This window comes from Diospyros lotus, chromosome 5 (assembly GCF_014633365.1).
Source record: "Diospyros lotus cultivar Yz01 chromosome 5, ASM1463336v1, whole genome shotgun sequence".
Classification (NCBI taxonomy): Eukaryota; Viridiplantae; Streptophyta; class Magnoliopsida; order Ericales; family Ebenaceae; genus Diospyros; species Diospyros lotus.
This window is the reverse complement of record NC_068342.1, coordinates 5,556,342-5,580,716: the sequence shown is the minus strand read 5'-3', so window position 1 is coordinate 5,580,716 and position 24,375 is coordinate 5,556,342. Positions and strand designations below refer to the sequence as shown.

Genomic DNA, 24,375 nt, shown 5'->3' with positions numbered 1-24,375 from the left:
TCGTTTTGATCTCTTATGTGAGGATAACAAATAACAAGATTTTTTAATACAGATTTTATTATGGTATTTTATAATAAATGTTTAATTGGGTGCTTTTATGTATGATCTATTTAGAGGGGTCATCAACAGGGCAAGGTGATGTATCTTTTGTCCTAATGCAACCAACCAAGCATGTAATATGTAGGGCAGTGGCGCCCGGGTGAGCGATTTCACCTTTGGACCAATATGTAGGGCAGTTGTCCGATGGTTGACTTTTGGGGAGGAAAGTTGAATCCTCACAACCAATTAGGTTTGAAAAACTGCTACAATGGTTGTTCAAATGATTCCCTGAATATAGTTAACTCAGACATGGCATTGAAAGTCAATTTGTCGGGGCTTCCAAATGACCAACACTAGGGCTTTCATCTGAAAAACCAAATTACGGTACGGGTGAGCGAGGTCAAGAACTCAAGTTGAAGTCCCCTGAATTTTAATTATTTTTTATTAACTTTTGATTATGACAAAAATGAGAATTTATGAACAAGAGTGAGTTTTAAATATTTTTATATGGGAGAGAAGAATGTATGATAAATTTTTTTATTGAGGTAAGAAAATTGTATATTTAAGATATAGGAAATCAATTTAGACATTCAAGGCAAGCAATCAAGTTTGCTCATTAAAACTCTTAAACAAATATTTTATCTATTAAAATATATCGAAAATACTTTTGTGCTACTAGTATTTTTGATAGAGGGAGCTTATAATATAAAATTAAGGGGGAGTTCAAAAATATTTTATCAAAATAATAATCTCATAAATCATGTTTTTGTCATCATCAAAAAGAGGGAGAATGTTGAGCCAACTTGCTTATATTAATTAAGTTTGATGATTAACAAAAAGAGAATTTTCAATATACAAAATATTGTATTTTTAGTGATTAATAAAAGGAGTATTTTTATTAAATATATTAATTATAGTATCGAATTATGTTTAATTAATTTGTAAAATATTTTTCATAGCATATGTATTACCAAAAATATTATTTTCTATTAAAATATTTTTTATATAAATTTTAGATTAATTTATAAATATTTTTCATAGTATATGTATTACCAAAAATATTATTTTTTATTAAAAATATATTTTAAATTAATTTACTAAACATTTTTCTATATAGTGTATTTATTTTCAAAAATGTTATTTTTCATTAAAATTATTTTTCAAAGTAATTTTAAAATGTATAAAAATAATTTTACAAAATTCGAATAAAAAAATCATTTTTTCACTATTGGTACAGTACCACTACAGTGCCCCAACGGTCAAAATTTTGACCATTGCTACAGTACACATTATCATTGCTACAGTGAACTTGACCGTTACTATAGTGAATTTGACTGTTGCTACAGTGCCGCTGTAGTAATTTCTAGAATACTTATAAATAGATCCAAATTTATTTTGGAGAGCATCTATTGCACATATTGCATATCCAAACCTCCTAAAAGCTCTCAAACTAATTTTGAAGCATTCCAAGACTCTTAAATATTCATTGTTTATCCATCGAAGAGCCATAAGTCAAGAGGAGAAAAAGAGATCGCAAAACTAAATTTAATATTCTCCATTCAAACCGAGGTCACCGTTTATTTATTTATTTAAATATTATTATCTTATATATTTTGTGTTTAATTGCTCATTTGTGTTTAAGTGTGGACAATTATTTATGAAGATTTAAAATATCATTTTGGATTGTATAGATCTCCTAGAACCGTTAAAATCTATATAAATCTAGTTTATAGGTAAGTTAGGGAGAAAATCTTAGTGTTGGTGATTTTCCTAGAACCCGTTGTAATCTAGGAGTATATCTAGTTTTCAAGATGAAATGTATGGAAAACTTGATAAGATTAATGGAACCCCAAGAGTGTTGAGACTTTGGGAAAGTGGAGTAGGTTTGTGTGAAGACACCAAACTACTATAAATTGTCTTATACCTCATTTATTTATTCTTGCTATATCTTGTGGGTTGCAATTTATTAATCTCAAACTCACATATACATAGTTACAAAATCTTAATTTGTTTAAAATTAAATAACGAGAATTTAATTAAAAGAATATAATTTATGTACTCTTAAATAAAATAATTAATCAATAACATTTATTAAAAAGAGAGAAAAATTTTAAACACTCAATTCACCTCCCCTCTTGAGTGGCCATATCTTAAAGGACCAACAATATATACATATATATCTATATATACCGGCTGGCCGGCTTGAAACTATGAGCATCGATCGGCCATGACTATGCGGTGAAGTAGCGGCAAGGGCAGTTGTGCAACAGTAGTGGGTAGTTATAGAGGCTAGTTAGGGTCTCAATGGCGGTGGAAGGTAGCCGCGACGAAGCGGCCAGGAGCATAGATGGCCGACAATGGCTGAAACAGCAACGGCGATCGGTGGCTAGAGGCGCGAGGGACCAATGCGATGGGTCGCAACCGAAGGCCGTCACGCGAATGGTCAAAGGCGGCAGACGTTGGTGAGGCTGGTTGTAGTGGAGGCCTAGACGACGTCGTTGATTGGCTACGGCTCTGTGCGTAAAGAAAAAAAGGAAGGAAGAAAAAATAAAAAGAAAAAAAAATTGAAAAAAAAAATGAGAAAAATAGGAAAAAAATAGCTGAAACTTTTAGAAAAAATTGGAGAAATTTTTCAAAATTAATTTTGGCTTAAGGAGCATGCTAGAGGTGAAATCTTGGCACAGGGTGGCAGCCAAGAAAGCTTCGTGCTAGCGGAAGTGCGTGCAAGTCGAGAATTGGTCGTTTCAAGGCAAGTGTCTAACCCTCTCATCGTGTGCTTCAATCCTTTTGCAAGTCTTTCTCGTTTTACATATTTTAATCTTTCCCTTACCATAATTCGGTTCTACGCATTAATTATATAAATATGTGAGTTGTTCTTGAGTCTGTAAATGGTAGGCTTAGGCTTAAACTAAATATATGACCCTTGGTGACATTTATTTCTAATATGGGGTTTCGTATCGCTCCTATTTCTTTGGGAATAATGTCGTACTCACTATGAAGGGTTGTGTGTGTTTTGGGTTTTGAGTATAATTGCACTGGCAATCAAACAATCTGTCGCTGGTCGAATGGCTCAATAATTTGGGTATCGATGGGGTTTGGAAAAAGATTCATTAATTATAACTTTGGAAAAGCATAGTTGGGGACCCTTGGAGAGGGTCCCCGACCAGTGGCGGTCGGGGGCTTCAATTTTTTTAATTTTTTAAATTTATTTTTTTAAAAAATTGATACTTAATTTTAAATATCATTACTTATTTTTTAAAAAAAAATTATTCGACTACAATATTTGAACTTTTTTAAATAAAAAACACCAGTATTGTAAATTTTAATTTTTTTTAAATATGTATAATTTAAGAATTTGATGTTTAGAATTACTTTTTTTTAAATCATAGATGATTCAATTCCAATAAAAATAAAAATCTCTTTCTTTGATAATGATTAAATGCAGTTTTAACCATAAAGTCTTTATTCAAATAATGATATCAAAGTAGGAAACGATATTCGAAATTTAATATTTTTATCTTTAGGTGTTGAATCTTTGATACTTAAAGAAATGTAAAATTACTTTATTCGTATTATCTTTTTAATTAAAATAATATAAAAAATAAAGAGTTTCTGACCACTCACGGTCGGGAACCCAAGGTTCTCCAATCCCGAACCGGGGTTCCCCCCTCCCCGGTTGATGGCCGCAGACATGGCGGCTGGTATGTATTGTTTGATATTTAATTTTTAATTTAATTTATTCATATTGTAAAGCACTTATTAATGTGTTTTATTATATAGATTTAATATTTTTTTATTATAAAACGTTAATAAGTATATAATAACTTTAATTTTTGTTTTTTTGTTCAATGTTTACAATTTTTTTTATTTACTCTTATATTTTAATTTGTAATATTAGTAAATATTATAAATCTTATATGTTAATTTTTTATTTGAGTTTTGTAGAGCGTTTAATACATATAAAATGATTATAATATAATATATTTAAATTATAAATGCATTTTATTCTTAATATTTTTAACATCGTACCTTTAAGCACATGTATACGCTAGTTTTTTAATATTACACCTCATGTTGAGGAGCAAGGCATGCACAGCTATAGCATAGTTTTAGCCAGGTCCGCTGAAGACACAATAAGATTTATGTTTTGAGATGTAAAATTATTAATTCTATTTTATAATAATTTTTTTAGAATTTATATTTTATTTATTTTATTATTTTATTTGAATGAAGAGGCTCCTTAATTCTTCAAGTTCACGGATTAATTTTTAATATTAAATAATGTATAGTGAGATATCATTTAGATGAAGAGACCCTTAACTTTCTATATTTACGGATTATTTTTTAATATTAGATAATGAATAATATAATGTAAACTAGTAACGCAATGAAAAAAATGACAAGAAATGGTATTATTTTAGAAAGACAATTTGTTAAAATGATTATTTGGACGACGAAATTTCATCATGAAAATTTATACTTATCTGGACATTAAAAAAAATAAAAATAAATTAATAATTTTTAATTTACAGATCTGATAGTAAACTCTTCTTGTTACTTATTTAATTTTTACATTTTTATATCTTTTTCTTTTATTTATATTATCAATTGATACTTTTTAAACTAGAATCCAAAATTTTAATTAATAATTTTATATTTTAAAAATAATAAAAATAAATACTTAATAATTTTTATTATTTTTTTTAAAATACCACTAAACTAATTATCAACCAAGGCTCCACCAAACCTTGAGCCCGCCCTGATTTTAGCTTGATTTGTTAATGAAGAATCTATTTTCTCATCAATATGAAAGCATAATAGCAAATTGAGCTGAGCCGACAAATGGTGGCAGCGCCGGCCCTGGGCCAGGGCTACCAGGGCCACAACCTAGGGCCCACAAGTGAGGGGAGCACAATTTTCTTTTTAAACTTATATATATATATATATGTGTATAAAAAATTAAAAAAAATTAACAAAATAAATTGTACCATGTCAAAAGAAGATTTCATTGTTATTTTTATTTTGTTAGTACATGTGGCGATTGTTTTTACTTCGATTAATTGTGAAGGATAAAAGTAGAGGTGTCAATAGTTCGAATTAGTCCGATTCTATAAGAATCCAGTAATCAAATTTTTTTAAAAGTTCTGAAAAAATAAGAATCGTAACCGAACCATTACATATATAAAACCAAGCCATGACCAATCCGTCACACCGAACCGATTTTTGTTCAATTTCGATTCTATCCAATTAACATTTAACTTCTAAATATTTTCGCAAAATATGAAATTACAAACAAATTTATTAATTAAAATAAACCCATAACTCCATTAATGCTTCAAGTCTTGAAGTAAAAGTAGAATAAAATAATTCATAGACTATCTCATCAAATGAGATTATATCGACCATTTAGTATAGCAATAGCGCATAAAAGATTAAAAATAAAAGAGTTCATAAATCTCGCTAGTTTCCTAAGAACTGATATTATTTATGCATATGTATATATATATACTCAAAAAATTATAATATATATAAGTATAATATCGATTCGTTTGGTTTGAACCATGGTTTGAAAAAAAAAAATAGTAACCAAACTAAATATATTGGTTCTTAATTTTTTAGAACCAGAACCTAACCATTTAGGGGCGGATGTAGGCATGAGCTGCCCTGGGCTGAAGCCCAGGCAGCTCACAATTAAAAATATTTAGTTTGGTTTAAAAAAATAATTTTTTAATATAAAAAATAATAAATTTTATTAATAATTTAGTCAAAAAAAATTCAGCTCACCCCAAAATTTGTAATGTGTAATTTTATACCTTAAAAAAAAATTTAGCCTCCCCTTACGTAAATTTCTAGATCCGCCCCTGTAATCATTGAACTATAAAACCAATCCAAAAGGCGTCCGATTTGGTCTAGTTCACCAGTTTTCTTATCTTTTGTAAATTCTTATAATTTTAATAAAATTAATTAATTAATATTTTTTATTTTTTTATTTAATTTATATAAAGGGTCACACTTAAAAAAATTTGCCCAAGCTTCAGAAAACCCAGGACCGGCTCTGGATGGTGGCCAAGGTCTGTTGGCTTTGTCACACTCTGGAAGCTTGTTGGTGCTTGAGCTCACGTGCTGGCAAAATGCCCAGGACAGTGCGTGGGCTTGCCTCCGGTGACCTGTTTTTCACTGGCAGTGTCACTGGAGGGACCTGAACCACCTCTGACGAATATTCTTTCTTTTTTGCTTATTGTTTGCGTTCTATTAAATTTTCTTTTCGATAGTTCACTGTTCACACACTGGGTTTACTTTTTCCATTGTTTTTCACTGTTCACTGTTTTTGACAACCTGATTTTCTTTATTTTTCTTTGATTTTCTTTCCAGCAACTTGCTTTTGCAATTTCTTTTGAATTTTTTTAATTATTTTTGTTTCAATGCATTTTTGTTTGTTGGGTGTTCACTATTCTGTAACTTTAGCTATTTTATTTTTTTATTTGTGTTTGTGTTTTTTTTTATTTCACAGATTTTCTTTTCCTTTTTTTTTTTTTTTTGTTTTTTTACACTGAATTATTTATGTTGTTTTTATGCAACAATAAAGCAATTCTATGTTTCTTGTCTTCTAATTTATTTATTTATTTTTTGTTACTTTTATGTTTGAATTAAATATAACAGTAGTTGCTATTATTGTAATATAGTGTTGGTTATTTGTTATTTTTGATTTTACAAATTTGCATTTATCTCTTATAGGTATATATTCAAAACAATGATCCACAAGTATTGTTTGATTTTGAACATCAACAAAATTATAAGTGTTCTCAACTCAAGTGTATTCCAACCATAAGAATATTGTTAATTCCTAATTGAGGTAAATCTGAATTAAAAAAAGAATGCTATTGAAATCCATTCTTCTATAGTATTATTGATTTCCTTCTATGTTGATGCTAATTAAAGTGTCTAATTAATGGTGAGAATACAAAACGCCCATTAAAAACCCGGGGCATAAAAAGTGGGCCTCTCAAATGTTTGGTTCAATGCTTCACTCACTGAGATGTTCACCAAAAGGTACCTCTCCTTGCCCCCACTTCGCATTTGAAACACTATCCAAGAGAGAGATATTCTCAACATATCTTCTTCACCCAGATCCCTAAGTCTTTCAATTGAGGATGAATATCCTTCACCAAATTTATCCATGGGTCTACAGCAACACATGTTTTCTTCTTTCTAAATGCCAACATGCATACATCACTAATTCCCAAACTAAACTTCTCATTGCTTTAATTGAGATATCTAGCTTTCTGTCTTTCTTATGATTATTCATAGTTCATTTACGCTATGACCACACTATCTAATGTTGAACATTGCACTAGATGTTGTTAATCACTGTCTCTTATAAACCCGACTTTTCTTGACATCTCATAGTTCGCGTGTTGTTATCATATTAGTTGGTTTACTGGAATGGCTGATGGGGAGACAAAGACCAACTCAATAGATCGAACTGTGGCGCATCTGCTATTTCACAAACCTCAGAAATTTTTAGGAAATTATCCTGAGACACCTAGAATCACCGACATCAGTTATGCTCCAATACAAAAGAAACACTACGGGTTTACTTAGCTCGCCAAGAGGGCTCTTCCGTGACAATTATGAATGCAAGCAAGACCTGTTATGCCATGGATCAAAAAATCCCCAATTATTTGCCGAATGAAATCAATCCAAAAACAGCCCCTGCATAGAAACTTCTGCGATTACATCAACTAAGGAAGTAGCAGGCAGAGGGGGAGGGGGTTCTGGAGAGATTGAAGCATCCCAATGATTGAATATCTAATACGAGGGTAATTCCTTCCTTTATCTCTCCCATGATTTTGATATTTACATTTAATACAGATTCTACAGATCCACTGGTAATGAGGTGTTTTTCATTGTTAGCCAACTGAATAATCTTCTCCCAATATTCCCACTTGGTTATGTCGATTTGTCCTCTTGAGTTTGCCTTTTTGGTCCTTCATTCTCTTGGTAGTGATGTCTTCAGTAACCAATTGCGAATACCGACAACTAAATTTGGGCCACAGTGTTAGAGAAGTCTACAAATGTACTTCTACTATTGCATTTGTGGGCTCTGGCATATCTATTCACTTTGAATTTCAAGCAAATGCGACAATATTCCAGAGAGTTTTGATGGAAACTAGGCAAAGTGTTGTAATCTCTGTCTCTGTAGAAAGCTTTTCTTTCTTTTTCTTTTTGTTATCTTTTATTATGAGGAATATGCAGTTATTATTATTTAATAATATATTCTATTGTTTGTGTATATAGATTGTGTCCGCATTCCAATTTACCCGACGGTATTTCAAGGGAAAGGTCACCCATCTCTAAAGATTAGTCGGGCGAAACTCAAACGTCCAAGATGAATAAAAATAAATAAATAATATATTATATTGTATTGGGCCTATAAGCACGATGAGGGCATGTTTAGTCTATTTTATGATAAACTTTCCAAGATACGTGACTATTTTCAATTATTTTTACAAAGCATATGGATATTTCTTTACATTTTTTGGGGGACAATTTTGTGTACAGTTTCTCAACTCTCTTTGTATAATGACAAACTAGTTTTACACCCGTTCGTTGCACGGCCATAAAATATTAAAAAAATAAATTTTAATTAAAAAATATTATAATAAGAGTAATATGAGCTAATTCAAATGTAATATGAATAAATTGACATATAAAATATTGTTACAATTTTTGGAACACTTCTTTATACACGACATTTGTTGTCGAATCAATTTATTTTTTTTCACCGTCACATATAAAAATTTTCAATCCTCGTCAACTTGTAACTCTAGAAAGTGCAACGTAAAGTTGATCGTAAGCAAACACTGGCCTCCTCAAGTACAGTTCAACATGTGATAGTGACTGACCTTGACTCTTATTTATGGTCATGCCATAACAATCAGTGAAAACTGTCTTCTCTGAAATTTAAAAGGTAACCGCACATCTGGAGGAGTTAATGGCATATGTGGAATAAAGAGCTTGTTACCTGCATTACCACCTGACAACATTTTTGCCTCTAAAACATGGCATCCGAGTTTCATGATGACCAATCTTGTACCATTGTAAAGCCCTGAAGCATGATCAATATTTCTCATAAGCATAACAGGGACACCAGCTTTAAGCTTCAATTCATGATTAGGCACCCCAGCACATCTTATTCCATTTAAAAGTTCAGTTGAATGAATTTCTGCAAACAAACCAAATACTCTTTCAGTGTGGCACATTGTGTCTGAACTAAGATATGTCCTCTCTTCACACGGATTTTTGGAAATCATGAAATCATTTATAGCTTGGACATCATCGAGTGTGGGTGCTAGAATGGCTCTTCCTTGCATATAGGATGCATCACAAACATTTTCTAAAAAAGACGGGTATGTACTTTCAACTATAGACTGAATTGTATCATTCGATGCACCAACCAAAACATCACGTGGAATATCGACGATCATTTTTCCATCATTTTCCCAACCAATTTTCCCATCTCCAATATTGCAAAACCAGTCAGAGAAATCTTTTAGTTTGTGCACATCATGACAATTGCCATAACTCTGAAGCCTCATGTTTTTTGTTAGCTTCAAAATCACACAATGTGTCCATAAGTATGATGAATTGATAGTGGCATGAACAACGTCTTGTCTGCTATCTTTTGGAATAACAAGCAAAATCTGACAAAAATCACCACCAACCACGATTGTTTTTCCTCCAAAAGGTTTATCATTGCTATCATTAATGGCGAACCTTAACATATCTCTCATGGTTTTGTCCAAGGCTTCAAAGTAATATCTGTGCATCATAGGAGCCTCGTCCCAGATTATTAGCTTCATTTTTGCTATCAATTTTGCCAGTGGACTCCCCTATCTAATATTACACGTGGAGTCTTTAGTGGGGTTTAGGGGAATGACAAATCTAGAATGAGCTGTACGACCCTCTGGTAACAAAAGTGACGCAATACCACTTGATGCAACATTTAGCACTATATCCCCTTTCGATCAAATTCTAGCAGATAGTGTTTTCCATACAAAGGTCTTCCCAGTTCCTCCAAAACCGTTTAAAAAGAACACAGCTCCTTCATCACCATCCACAACATGCATTATTCTGTCGTAAGCATATCTCTGCTCATTAGTCAACTAGTTGACATAATTTTTATGATCCTCTGTCAATTTTTTCCTATCGTATGATAGCTCGTCATATATAAGCCTATTTCCAGACACCAATTCATCAACATCATCAAGAAATGGCATTCCATCAAACTCAAGGAGACTCTTACCCCTTCCTTGTAATATTTTTTCAATTTCCAACAAAGCATAACTTTGAATTTCATTATCTGTCAACTGAAGATCTGTTTATAAAATGACGTAAAAAAAAAACAGCATCAAAACAATTTTTTATCAAAGGCACTTAACGTTATGCTTTTAATAACGAAAATATTTTTTAAAAAAATGAGTATAATTTATTACTATATTTGTTTAATATAAAAATTACCTGCATGACCCAAGACACTACGACGCCTATAGAATATGTCATCTGACAAGTACTGCCAACACTTGCTCCAAACATACTCAGGTCAAGACAATGAATCTGATGTCAACAATGTTGCGAAAAGGTTTCTAAGAGAATGTGTTATCCCCCACTAACTTGCTTCCACTGTGCCATCTATATACTCTTTGTCATCATTTAGTAACCCCAAAGCATAACATGCATCCCTAAATGAACTATATACCACACCATTGACAGTCTTGATATCATCATATGTTGTAGCGCCGCGAACAATATTCAACAAAGTTCTCAAGTAATAGAGTTCTTTGGTACCAGGAGCAACATAGAACATTCACCCTATTAAAAGGCCTTTTTTCCTTGGTTGCCACTCTTTACCACTATTATTCCAAACAAACTTTGTTGGAAACTCAACGTATGTAAGCTCCCTGGCCCATTTGCACTTTTTGTTTGCTTCCATCCATTCGGTGAACATATTGTGTCTAATAGTTGGACGATTCATAACATTTTGAATTGGGTCATAATCTGAAAATATAACACTCTGTTGATCAGGGAGATGAAAAGATAGATGCTCAACTAAAGGATCCCTGAAATGAATGTCGAACCCAAATATCCGCCAAGCAGCCTCATAAGGTGAAATATATCGACAATCATAGTATATCTTGATTTCATCAACCTCTTTCTTGTTCCCATCTTTGTCAGCACTTTGGTAGAAACTTGCAGTGACACGGTCGTGACCTTTATGCACGTATTTAAATAGGTACTTGATAGATCTGGATTGATTACACCATTCGACGTTAATGTGAGCACCATACTTCATAAGAAGTTGTCGATTGTGCGGCACTACAAATCGATTGTCTAGATCAATACTGTTTCTATTAACGATCCTCTCATTGTCATGACGCATATATATCGAGTACCCATCTTCATCAACAACAGTGGAGGCATTGAATTTCTTTGGATAATGTTTACTCCAACGACCATTGGCCATACACGAAGAGTTCTGCCGTAGTACACCGCATGGACCATGTATCATGAAATCTCTAACTGCTGCATAATAATGAGGATCACTTAATTGATCGGGTATTTCAGCAAGATTATTTTGTCAATATCATCTCCAGTAGGATTTCTAGCTTCCTGGTTCAAGAATAAAAGTATGTGTGTAATACCCAAGAACTTTGGGTTATTGTTTTAAAGGAAAATTAGAAATTTGGGAAAATTAAATATCTGAAAAGCCCCAAAAAAAAAATTATCGAATCAGCCGAAGGGAGTACCTTAAAGCTTAAATGTCTAAGGAAATAGGAATGCTCTAACGAGCATCTCGAGACATGATTTTTAGGACCGAAAGAAATGCAATCAGGAACGATTTTCGGTATAGCAAAAATGCAGTCGCTATTTAAGCTGCAAAATCGAATTCTCGTAGGAGACTCCCGAAATGATAACGGAAGCTATGGAAAGCTTCGGTTTGTGGAATAGAGCAACCCTTCAGAGGTTTCAAGAAGAAACGAGTAGGTTTAAAGCCTAAACAGAGAAACGGGCCTAAGTGCAATTTTCCAAAGTTGCCCGAGGAGGGTCAAAATGTCATTTTTTGCAAAAGTGGCAAAGAGGAAATTGAAAGATTGGAACTTAAGGGGCTCAATGGAAATTGAGGAAAGTGTAGGGGTTGTGAGGAAAGGGGCCAAAATGGAAAAATCGAATCTGAGGGGCGAAACTGCAATTTCAGAAACTCCATAGCCATGGCTTTTGACAGTGCCGCACCAGCTCTGGTCGGCCATTTCAGGCAATGGGATAGCACGAGGTATGTTCGGGGATCTCATAGGAACCATCATGAGCCGACAACGACCACCGGAGTGGCTGGAATTTCGAGAAAATCGGCCAAGAAAGTTGGCCAAAAATGGGAGACCTGCAACTTGCTTTTGCAGGCGAATATTAGTGCCTTTAGGTCGATCTGGGGGTGGTGAAGATGCCTAAGGCAGTGGGTAAGCCATCCAAGGCCATTTCGAAGCTCGACATTCGCCTATAAATAGAGCTCTTGATGGCCGAAATTTTCAGAAGTTGGAGGCTCAAATCAAAGGCTATTTTGAACAAATTGAGAGGCAAGGATAAGGGGATTTTGTTTCCCATAAGGTAAGGATCATTTATGTGCATTTTAAAGCATTTTGGTTGAGATTTGAAGGCTATTCGAAGCCTCGCCGGAAAACGAAACGGACCGCCTGGCCCAGCTTTCAAGTGGCCGGTTGGGCAGTCTCTGATGCTCCTTTCGGGCTGAAACCTATGCCATCGTGATCGACTTGGCATAGGCTTTCTGGTGGTGCAAAAACCCCACTTTTCGGCAAGGCCATGGTCGGAGAAGACGACCAGTACGTGGGCCCCACGCGCCAGTCTCAATCGCCCTAACACGCGTCGATGCGTGCGGGTGCGTGTGACATTGTTATTTTCTGAATTTTTTTTAAAAATATTTAGAGATTTATTTGATGATTTTCCATGTAAAAATATTTGGAGAAAAATGGGTGTGGGTATTTATTTTAGAATATTAGTAAGGAAAAATTGAAGAAAATTAGAGAAAAAGGCAAGAAAATAGAGGAAAAATAGTGTTTATTGATTTTTTAAATAAACATCTTGCCTAGGGTGCTTTTGGACTTGAGGTGAAACATTTGGTGCAAATTTCAAAATTGGCATGCAAATCGAGACAATTTGCATGTTTTTCGAGGCATCCTGATTTTTGTGAAAGGTGAGTGGTTTTGTCCCTATAACTCATATACGATATGATTTTCTTGCTATGTATAATATTTTCACATGCTATGATCATTTTCGCTCATATACTACTGCATGGAAAAATGTGATATATGCACGACACGATATTTTTGTCATATTGAAACTCGTGCATGGGGTTGGGATATCACCCTAAGAGTGTAGCCGAAATTTCCCTAGGGCAATTAATGGAACAACGTTAGGCTTATCCTGCAAGAGGTTCGGGGTTCTACCTAGGGTTCCGTGCCCGGCTGATGGGCCTGGAAAGTTACATTGTGGGTATATGTTTATAATTGTCCATGCATCATGCATCATACATTCATATTTATCTAACCCTCACTTAGAAGATTTCATCTTCTAATATTGGATTATGTCCCTAGAATATTCCACGTTCCAGGCCAGCCAAGTAGCCGGAAGGGCAAGGAAGTGATTGAGGCATGATCGTGGTGGAAATTTTGTGGGTCCTATGTGGGACTAGGACTATCTATTTTATTTGGATATATTGTTTAGACTTTAACATCGTCTGTAATGTTATGTTGGGTGAACGATATGTATGTACCCACATATGTTATGTTTTCGAGATTTCTTACAGGTTCTGATCTTGCTTCCACTATGTCTAAAGTGTATTATTCCCTTACTTTATGTGGGAATGTTATTAAATAAAAGTTATATTGAGGATTTATTGCCAGTTTATGTTTGATGTACAAAAAAAAAAAAAAAATCCTAGCATATAATAATGCCCTGGAAGGCAGGGTGTTACAATGTGGGCATGGGGCAAACCACGTTTCTGAAATTCAATTGTATACATTGCTATGGAAAAAAAAAGTAGATAAAAAATTAATAAACATTGTATTTTACTGTATTAGTGATAACGACTATTGTCATGAGAATAAAATGCCTAGAATTTAATAAACATGAGTACGTACCTGCTCTCACTGGGCCAAAAATTTTATCACATCGTATGTCTCTCATAAAAAAATCCAACTTAGTCTTGAATACTCTACAGAGTATATCAGGACGATCTTCAGCCTTCAAACCCCTCTTATCCAAAAAATGAACAATTTCTAGCCATTTCGGGTTACATCTGAATGTAATGAACAAATTTGGGTATCCAGCCCATCTGCATATAGCCATCGCATCCTGGTAACAGTTGATCATATACCGTGGACCCCCTGTAAATGTAGAAAGCAAGTATACTCTCTTCCCTAATGATACAGGATCCGAGTCACTTCTAACTAAGGCCTCTTCCAAGCCTTTGTATACCTCACACCTCAACTCCTTTTGGTGAAACCTAATATACGCCAATTGTGATGATTCCACCATTGAATATGCATCGACCAAAAATTGTTGAAATAACCTTTTGGAAAATAAAATGTTCGAGGACTCACAATCTCTCTCCATAATTCTATATGCAAAAAATTCCCTCATACTCAATTTCTTTCTCGCACCAGACAACCTAGATCTTGAACCACTCAATGGAATGTCAGCTCTATAGCCATCCTGACCGTAAAGGAAAAGCAATGGATATTGCAACCCCAGATACGACACATGTAACTCATTAATACGTTTAAGTAATCTGGATCGAGTTTCGACCACAACGTCTCGAGCACCTGGTAATGTTTCAAAATCTCCAACTATTAAAGCAGCAACTTCTTTAACATCAGGCATGTTATATCTTCTACCATCTCCGTCCCTCTTACCAATTATGAGTTTCAACTGAACATTTCCAGCTTCACCTTGACGTATCCTTTCTGTCACCATTCTAAAAGATTGCACAAGAACATTATGCACATCAAGCATCTGTTTTAGATCAGACACAATATCCTCATGCAAAGTGTGACCAATTGATGACCTTCTGCACAATAAAAAATTGATTTTTATTTTATAAAACATGATCTTAACGTATTCATACAGTAAAAAAATTAAAATAAAAAGTATCGTTGCACATTAAAAATGCATACCTCACTGATTGGATTCTGTTTTCCACTTCATTCTCCAAATCATAAATGTAAAGTTGAGCAAACCTAGGAGTCGATCCTTCTACAGGCAATAAACTCCCAATATAATGGTAATTCTCTCCGTGTAAAATGAAAACAAGAGCAAATCTTCCATTGTTGATTTGAGAATCTATCTTCCCTCCCATAGATGTAAAAGAAAACATCATGTTGTATGATCGAATGTTTTCACAAAAATGTTTGCTTCTCTCATCATGGCCATATAACAAATCTTTAAATACTTGCAGAGGATCAGGCATACGTGGAAGCACAACCTTTCCATGAGTGCAACACAAAGAGAACTTTGGGGACCGACATGTTTTATAATGTTTATACAATCTTTCCTCAAACCAAAAAATTGCCGCACAGAACTCGCACTTAAAAGTCGGATCTCCAAAATCTTCATATTCTGATGAAAAAATTGTCAAGAAAAATTATTTAATAAAAAATTCTAAATTTGTTTCGTACTAAATTTTGTAAATAATATTTCTATAAATGGAATTATAGTAAAATTATTGTTATTTTGCTAAGGCATTATAAATATAATAAAATTATTGTTATTTTGTTATTACGAAATAGTGAAGATAAAAGAAAATTGTAATATTACTTGAGTTTGGCAACAATTGAGTGGTAATAATTTGATCATATGTAGTTACGCCTGATATGGATGGTAGAGTAGACTTTATTTCAACTGTGTGTTTTCCCGACCCCAGTAAACGCAACGATCTACTCCCATGATATTCATTTGATGGTATGTCGCCCGTTGAATGTTGCATAAACTAACTCCCAAACATTTGATGTCTAATATCTGAGAGAAATAAATTTAATTAGATTTTGTGAAAAAATTATTGATTAAGAAATTTATTTTTCTTCCATTTAAAATATATAGTACCATTTGTTATGTTGGAGAATGGCCTCTGTTGTTCATTCAATTGACATAGATTTGCTCTTCCTGAATGCGACGCAGGTTGCGAAAGAGTTGAGTTGATTTGGGCGTGCATTGGCGTGTGAAGGTCTAAAAGAATTAAAATACCAAAAATTTAAGGTGAGAATAATTTGGTGTTTTTATGTTTTTATATTCTGACCTAATAAGAAATTTACAATTAGCTTTGCAATTCACTTTTTTTTTTTTTTGCTTAGAATAGAATAGAAATAAATACAATGGCACTAAACTGCCTCTAATTTTAATAACAATATAGGTCAAAATTTCTTCAAAAAAACAATAGTAGACTAAAAATGTTAAATTATTAATTTTGGTATAGCTTATCTTGTTGAATGGCATTTTGCAAGCGAATACACATAAAACATCAAATAATGCGTTTTAGTTTTTATTATTTATGTAGTGCATTTTAAAAAAACAATATTACACTTAATACAAATTAATGAAATATTATGGTTGTAATTAAGAAATTTAATATTTATTAAATTAAAAGTCAAGACCCAATTAATTAGGAAAGATATAAATTATAGGTTGTCGTAATAAATTATATAAATATAAATATAGTTGTCATTTTTATGCATTAACAATAGTCATACTCACTACAAAAAATTTAATTTTTTGTGGCGATTTTTTTGGGCGATTTTTAAAACCGTCGCAAAAGATTATGTTTTACGGCGGTTTACAAACTGCCGCAAAATACATTCTTTGCGGCGGTTTTTTAAACATTTTGTGGTGGTTTTTAAAAAATCGCCACTAAATTTAAAAACTAATTTAATAATTAAAAATTAAAATTAATTTTACGGCGATTTTGGAAACCGTCGCTAAATTTAGAAAATAATTATTTAATTAAAAATAAAAATATTTTAACATTTGTGGCGGTTTTTTGAAAACCACCGCAAAATTCATTAAAAATTTAATTTTACGATAGTTTTTTGAAAACTGCCGCAAAATTAAAAATTAAAATTAATTTTACAGCAGTTTTTGGAAATCGTGGCTAAATTTAGAAAATAATTATTTAATTAAAAATAAAAATACTTTAACATTTGCGGTGATTTTTTGAAAACTATCGCAAAATTCATTAAAAATTTAATTTTGAGGCTATTTTTTGAAAATCGTTGCTAAATTCAAAAAACTAATTTAATTATTAAAAATTAAAATTAAATAACATTTGTGGCGGTTTTTCAAAACCGTCGCAAAATTAATTAAAAATTTTAATTTTAAAAAAAATTAAATAATTAAAAAATAAAATTAAATAATTTTAAAAAATCACAGCAAAATTCATTACAAATTTTAATTTTAAGAAAAAAAAAAGAAATTTAACATATAAAATTTTAATAATTTTAAAAAGAAATTTTAAAAAATATATAAAATATTCTTTTTATTTTTTAACCAATTAATTTATTTAATTTAATTCAATTAATTTATGTTTTTCAATTTATAATAAAGAATATAAATTATAATTATGGAAAATAGTGGTTGTATATGTTAGTATATAATTTATAAGCGTGAACATTTAATAACAAGGTTTGGTAGCTGATTAGTGGTTAATTTTGTAAAAATTTTGTTATAATTATACCCTTCTTTTGATCTTAAAAATGATTTAAATTAGATATTAATATATATTTTATGGTTATATGCAAGTTTAAATTGAAAAATGAATAAAATGAAATTTTAAAGTAAAATTTAATAATAATAATAATAATATATAAAATTATATATAATACATATACATCATTATATGCATGCATGTAATATATATATATATAATATAATCTAATATATATATGTGCCATGTGTAATACATATATATAATATATAATTTATTAATAACATTAAATTATTTTTTTTTAGGCATGAAGAATTCAAGCCCATGAAAACTTAAAGTCCATGAAGAAATCAAACCCATGAAGAAATCAAACCCATGAAAAAATCAAGCCCATGAAGAATTAAGGCCCAATTTGAACAACCCATGGAAGATATTATTTGGAGAAGGCCCAAGGATTATTTTTAATCCTAATGAAGATTAAAAAATCAATTTATAGAAATCTATTTTTATTTTTTATGTGAGAGCTTTATTAGGTGTGTTTCTTTCCCCTTTTCTTTAGTATTCTCTCTTGTGATCTTACTTCCTTCCTTTCTTCTTTTAAATTCTTATGTCATTTATTATTACTTTATTATTCACCTCCTAAATGGCTGATTAATTTGTGCCTTTAAATTTCTGTAATTTTAATTCTTGTCATTTAATTATCCACCGCCTAAATGGCCGGTTAGTTTATGCCTTTAAATTTATGTAATTTTAATTCTTGTCATTTAATTATCCAGCGCCTAAATGGCCGGTTAGTTTCTGCTATTTTAATTATTGTCATTTAAATTCTGTTATTTAAATTACGTCATTTAAATTCATATCAATTAACTTTTAAATAGAAATGAGTAGCTAAATCTAATCTTGGGTTAAGGCAAGGACAATGTCCAACGCCAATGATTCTCGAAGAAAGCTACGCTTTAAATGAGTAATATTAATTTAAATTTCAGTATGAGTATATCTTAATTATTGAGAAATCACTAGGTTTAGATTGGAGCGTAAGCCTAACTTAGAGCTTTCATGTCACGCATGAGAGTTACTAGAACTGGAAACGCTATCATACCCAAACCCGGATGATTAATTTAGTTGTGTTGTATATTAATTGTAATTGGATTTATGGTAGCTGCTTAAATTAGAATCTCACATATCATGTATGGGGATTGCTTAAACTAGAACTATTATAATCTCTAATTGCATTTAATAACAAACCCTCATATCTGAAATTAAATTAATGTTACTAACCTTATCTGTTAAAATTTGGGAATCAACGGGTTCGCACTAAAATTGTCTTAACTCAAGTACTATCCAATTTTATATTCTCACTTTAAGTATTTATTTCAATTACTGCCTTAATTTATTTCCTAGTATCTGTTGTTTAAAAAACTATAAAAAAACCTTATTGCCAATTTGTCCAAATGCGTGTGTGCTTGTGTGTGACATTCTTTTTATTTTGCCATAAATAAATCTCTCAGTGGACGACCTGGACTCATTCAGAAAATATAAATATAAATTTGGACTACAACTGCACTCGTACACTGACGAGTATAAACCTCTCACCTAAATAAAGAAAAAATATAAAATTTTTATTGTGTTTTGTTTTGTATTTTAATTGCAGGGTGGGAGTGCAGCCAAATTTTGGCGCCGTTGCCGAGGAGGTTGAGGCAAAAACAAAAAAAATATATATATATAAGAAGAGGCATGTCCTGATAAATTCGGTAACTCTGTTTCTTTTTACTTTATTTTTATTTGTGCATAGTGTATGATACTTAGGTTAGGTAAAACTATAGAATATCAATCACTCATGTCTCAACACAATGAGAACATGCCACTTGCACACAACATGTCTGCACATGGTAGTGACCACGGTGACCCTGATCCCATTTATCAGGGTATGATCAGACCCCTTAGGGAGTATCTTCATCCTCCTAGGCAGACAACCCCCTCATGCATTATTCTTCCCATTAACCATCATAGGTTTAACTTCAAACCTGGCACAATCCAATTGTTGCCAACTTTTCATGGCATGGATTCTGAAAATCCATATACTCATATGAAAGAATTTGAGGAAGTATGTAGCACTTGCATGGACCATACAGCAAATGAGGATGTCATAAGATTAAAACTCTTTCCATTCTCACTGAAAGATAAGGCAAAAATATGGTTAAGCACTCTCCCACCTAGATCTATAGGAACTTGGAGAGAAATGCAAACAACTTTCTTAAAAAAATACTTCCCTGCCAACAGAACTGCTACTCTTCAAAGACAAATCATGAACTTTGCCTGTAAACCAAATGAGAATTTTGCTCAAGCGTGGGAAAGGTTTAAAGACCTTCTTCACACTTGTCCGCACCATGCTTTTGAGCAATGGAGAGTGGTCAGTTTCTTTCATGATTCACTCACTCCCCAATTGAAAATGCTAGTTTCTACAATGTGCAATGGAGAATTCTATGAGAAGACTCCAGAAAAACCTTTCCACTTCTTTGACACATTGGTTGAGAATACAAGGAACTGGGAAGTTGGTCCAACATCTACTCTTGATTCAAGAGAAAATCCACAACCTAGAGGGAGATACCAACTGAGTGAGAGTGACGATTTAAATGCAAGACTAACTGCTTTAACAAAGAAAGTTGAAAACATGCAACCCAAAAAGGTGCAATCTGTTAATCAAGTGGACGTAAAGTGTGTTGTGTGTGATGCAACAGATCATTTAACTGAAGAATGTCCTACCCTACCTGTTTTCAAGGAGGTATTGTATGGGCAGACTAATAACAATCATTCACACAACTTTGAGGGGAGACAAAATCAAAATCAGAGTGGAGCCTATTATGGGAATAATCAGAACTACAATTCATACCATCCCAATAATAGAAATCACCCCAATTTTTCTTGGAGAAATGATTCTGGAAATCATTCTCAACCTTCCTTCCCTACACAACAACACACCTTCCAACAAAATCAAGGTTCTTCATCCAATATCTACCAACCTCCTCATAGGAGATCTTTGGAAGATACCTTGCACCAGTTCATCCAAAGTCAAACAGGTATCAACAATCAGGTTGCTCAACTTGTCAAAAATCAAGACCAAACAAACAGAGCCATAGAAGACATTAGGAGCCAGTTGACCAAGATAACACAAACATTGTGTGTGAGAGAACCCGGAAGGTTTCCATCCCAAACTAATCCTAACCCAATTAGGCAAACCAACCAGGTAAAAGCTTCAAATAGTGAAACCAACACTCATGAACAAGTGCAAGCAGTGACTGCCCTAAGAAGTGGAAGAATAATTGAGAAACCAACTGATCCTAGGATAAACCAACATGTTGATGAAGAAAAAGAACTAAAAGATCATGAATCCACCGTGGAGAAAAATGAAAAAAATGAGAAAAATGAAAAACAAAAAGAAGATGAGAAAGAAATTCAATACAGGCCCAAACCACCTTTTCCACAAAGGTTGAATCATTTGAAAAAAGAGCAACAAAATGCAGATATATATGAAGTGTTTAAGCAAGTGAGAATCAACATCCCGCTGTTGGATGCAATCAAACAAACACCTTCATATGCAAAATTTTTGAAAGATCTGTGCACTGTCAAAAGAAAAATAAATGTGCATGAAAAGGCATTCTTGACTGAACAAGTCAGCGCCATTCTCCAATTGAAAACTCCTCCCAAATACAAAGACCCAGGCTGTCCAACCATTACATGCATCATAGGAAGTCAAAAGGTTGATCGGGCACTCTTGGATTTAGGAGCTAGTGTCAATTTGTTGCCATACAGTGTGTATCAACAGTTGGGATTAGGTGAGCTTAAACCCACTAGAGTGACCCTTCAGCTGGCTGATCGATCAGTCAAAGTTCCACGAGGAATTGTGGAGGATGTTCTGGTACAAATCGATAAGTTCTACTTTCCAGTGGACTTCATCGTTTTGGACACCCAGCCGCATCAAGGGCCTCAACCTCCTGTGCCAGTCATCTTAGGTCGACCATTCCTTGCCACATCAAATGCCATCATCAACTATAGGAATGGTGTGTTAAAGCTATCTTTTGGGAACATGACTGTAGAAATGAATATCTTCAGGGTAGCTAAACATCAGGACACTGAGAGTGAAGTGGAGGAGGTAGACTTGATCCAAACACTGACCAATGACTGTTTTGAAGAGTTCATGAGAAGACCCAAAGAAGGAAATCAAGATCTTGAAGAAATAAAAGAAGTGGAAGTTATAAGCAAAGAAAGTGAGAAGCCTACATGGATGCCTAGTTTAGAGCCATTAAGGAACTTGGACAGTAAGCTCATGGCTCTTGATAGCCATCAGTCCACGCCTGAGAGAAAGCCATTGCCCAGTGATTTGAAGTATGTCTTTTTAGGAGAAGGGGAAGCATTCCCAGTGGTGATCTCTTCAAGTTTGACACCTCAGCAAGAGCAACAACTAATAGAAGTTCTAAAAGCACACAGGAAGTCATTAGGATGGACCATTTCAGATTTACAAGGTATTAGCCCTTTGATCTGTACTCATAAGATATTCTTGGAAGAATGAGCAAAACTAGTTAGGCAAATGCAAAGGAGATTAAATCCCAACATGAAAGAAGTTGTCAGAAAAGAAGTGCTTAAGCTATTGGATGCTGGAATAATTTACCCAATCTCTGATTTTAAGTGGGTAAGTCCAACACAGGTAGTACCCAAAAAGTCTGGAGTCACTGTTGTAAAAAATGAGAACAATGAACTGATTCCCACGCGCATCCAGACAGGATGGCATATGTGCATTGATTATAGAAAGCTCAATTCTGTGACAAGGAAAGATCATTTTCCTTTGCCTTTCTTGGATCAAGTTCTGGAGAGAATAGTAGGCCAAGCCTACTATTGTTTCTTAGATGGGTACTCAGGGTACAATCAGATAGAAATTGCACTAGAAGATCAAGAGAAGACTACTTTCACATGTCCATTTGGGACATTTGCATACAGGCGCATGCCATTTGGGTTATGCAATGCTCCAGTCACCTTTCAAAGGTGTATAATGAGCATTTTCAGTGAAATGGTTGAGCAGATTGTTGAAGTATTTATGGATGACTTTTCTGTTTATGGAAGTAACTTTGAGGCCTGTTTGGAGAATCTGAAAAAGGTTTTAGCAAGATGTGAGGAAACAAATCTGATACTCAATTGGGAAAAATGTCACTTCATGGTGAAACAGGGCATAGTCTTGGGGCACATCGTTTCATCTAGGGGGATGGAGGTAGACAGGTCAAAAATTGAAACAATTCAAAAACTCCCCATCCCTAGGAATGTGAAAGACATCAGAAGTTTTTTGGGACATGCAGGGTTTTATAGGAGATTCATTGCTTCCTTTAGCACCATAACAAGACCCTTGTGCCATTTGTTGTCTCAAGATGTTCCGTTTGAATGGAGTCCTGCCTGTCAAAATGCTTTTGATAAATTGAAAGATGCACTCATTTCAGCACCTATCATTCAATCCCCTAATTGGTCCCTCCCGTTTGAACTTATGTGCGATGCTAGTGATTACGTGGTAGGAGCTGTGTTAGGGTAGAGGAAGGATAAGAAATCTCATGTGATATATTATGCTAGCAAAACTCTTAATGAGGCACAAAAGAATTACACCACTATAGAGAAAGAGTTACTAGCAGTTGTCTTTGCCCTAGACAAGTTTCGATCTTACCTCGTAGGGTCACTAGTGATCATTTTTACTGATCAAGCTGCTCTGAAGTATTTGTTCACAAAGCAAGACGCAAAACCCCGTCTCCTCCGATGGATCTTACTCTTGTAGGAATTCAACATTGAAATCAGAGACAAGAAGGGAGTAGAAAATGTGGTGGCTGACCATTTGTCAAGGATTCCAAGTCAAGATCTCACACAATTTGATGAACCAATTCATGACAATTTTCCTGATGAGCAACTGTTTGAAGTGAATGTTATCCGTGCATCATCTGTTGTCCCTTGGTATGCCGACATTGCGAACTACCTGGCAACTGGTTTGATCCCAGACCATTGGAGTAAGCAAGATAGGCATAAATTCTTCAGAAAATTCAGAACCTTCTTTTGGGATGAGCCCTACCTCTTCAAGTATTGTCCTGACCAAATCATCCGTAGATGCATACCCGATCATGAGCAACAAAGTGTCATCAATTTCAGTCATACTCTTGCATGTGGAGGCCATTTTTCTGTCAAGAAAACAGTTGCAAAAATTTTTCAGAGTGGATTTTATTGACCGACATTGTTCAAGGATGTGTACAAGTTCTGTTCAAATTGCGATCGATGTCAAAGGTTAGGAAGTCTGTCAAGGAGAAACATGATGCCATTATATCCGATCCAAGTGTTAGAAGTTTTTGACTGTTGGGGTATGGATTTTATGGACCCATTTGTCAATTCATTTGGTCATGAATACATCTTACTTGCTGTTGACTATGTGTCCAAATGGGTAGAAGCAATCCCGGCCAGAACAAATGACCATAGGACTGTCGTGAAATTTTTGAAAGAAAACATATTCAGTCGATTTGGGATGCCACGAGCAATCATCAGTGATGGGGGTT

General features: G+C 33.5%; 1 pseudogene; it reads right to left on the bottom strand.

Annotated features, from left to right (window-relative positions):
* Positions 1-8,760: 8,760 nt before the first annotated feature.
* Positions 8,761-16,318, bottom strand: LOC127801513 (uncharacterized; annotated as a pseudogene).
* Between the last annotated feature and the right edge of the window lie 8,057 nt (positions 16,319-24,375).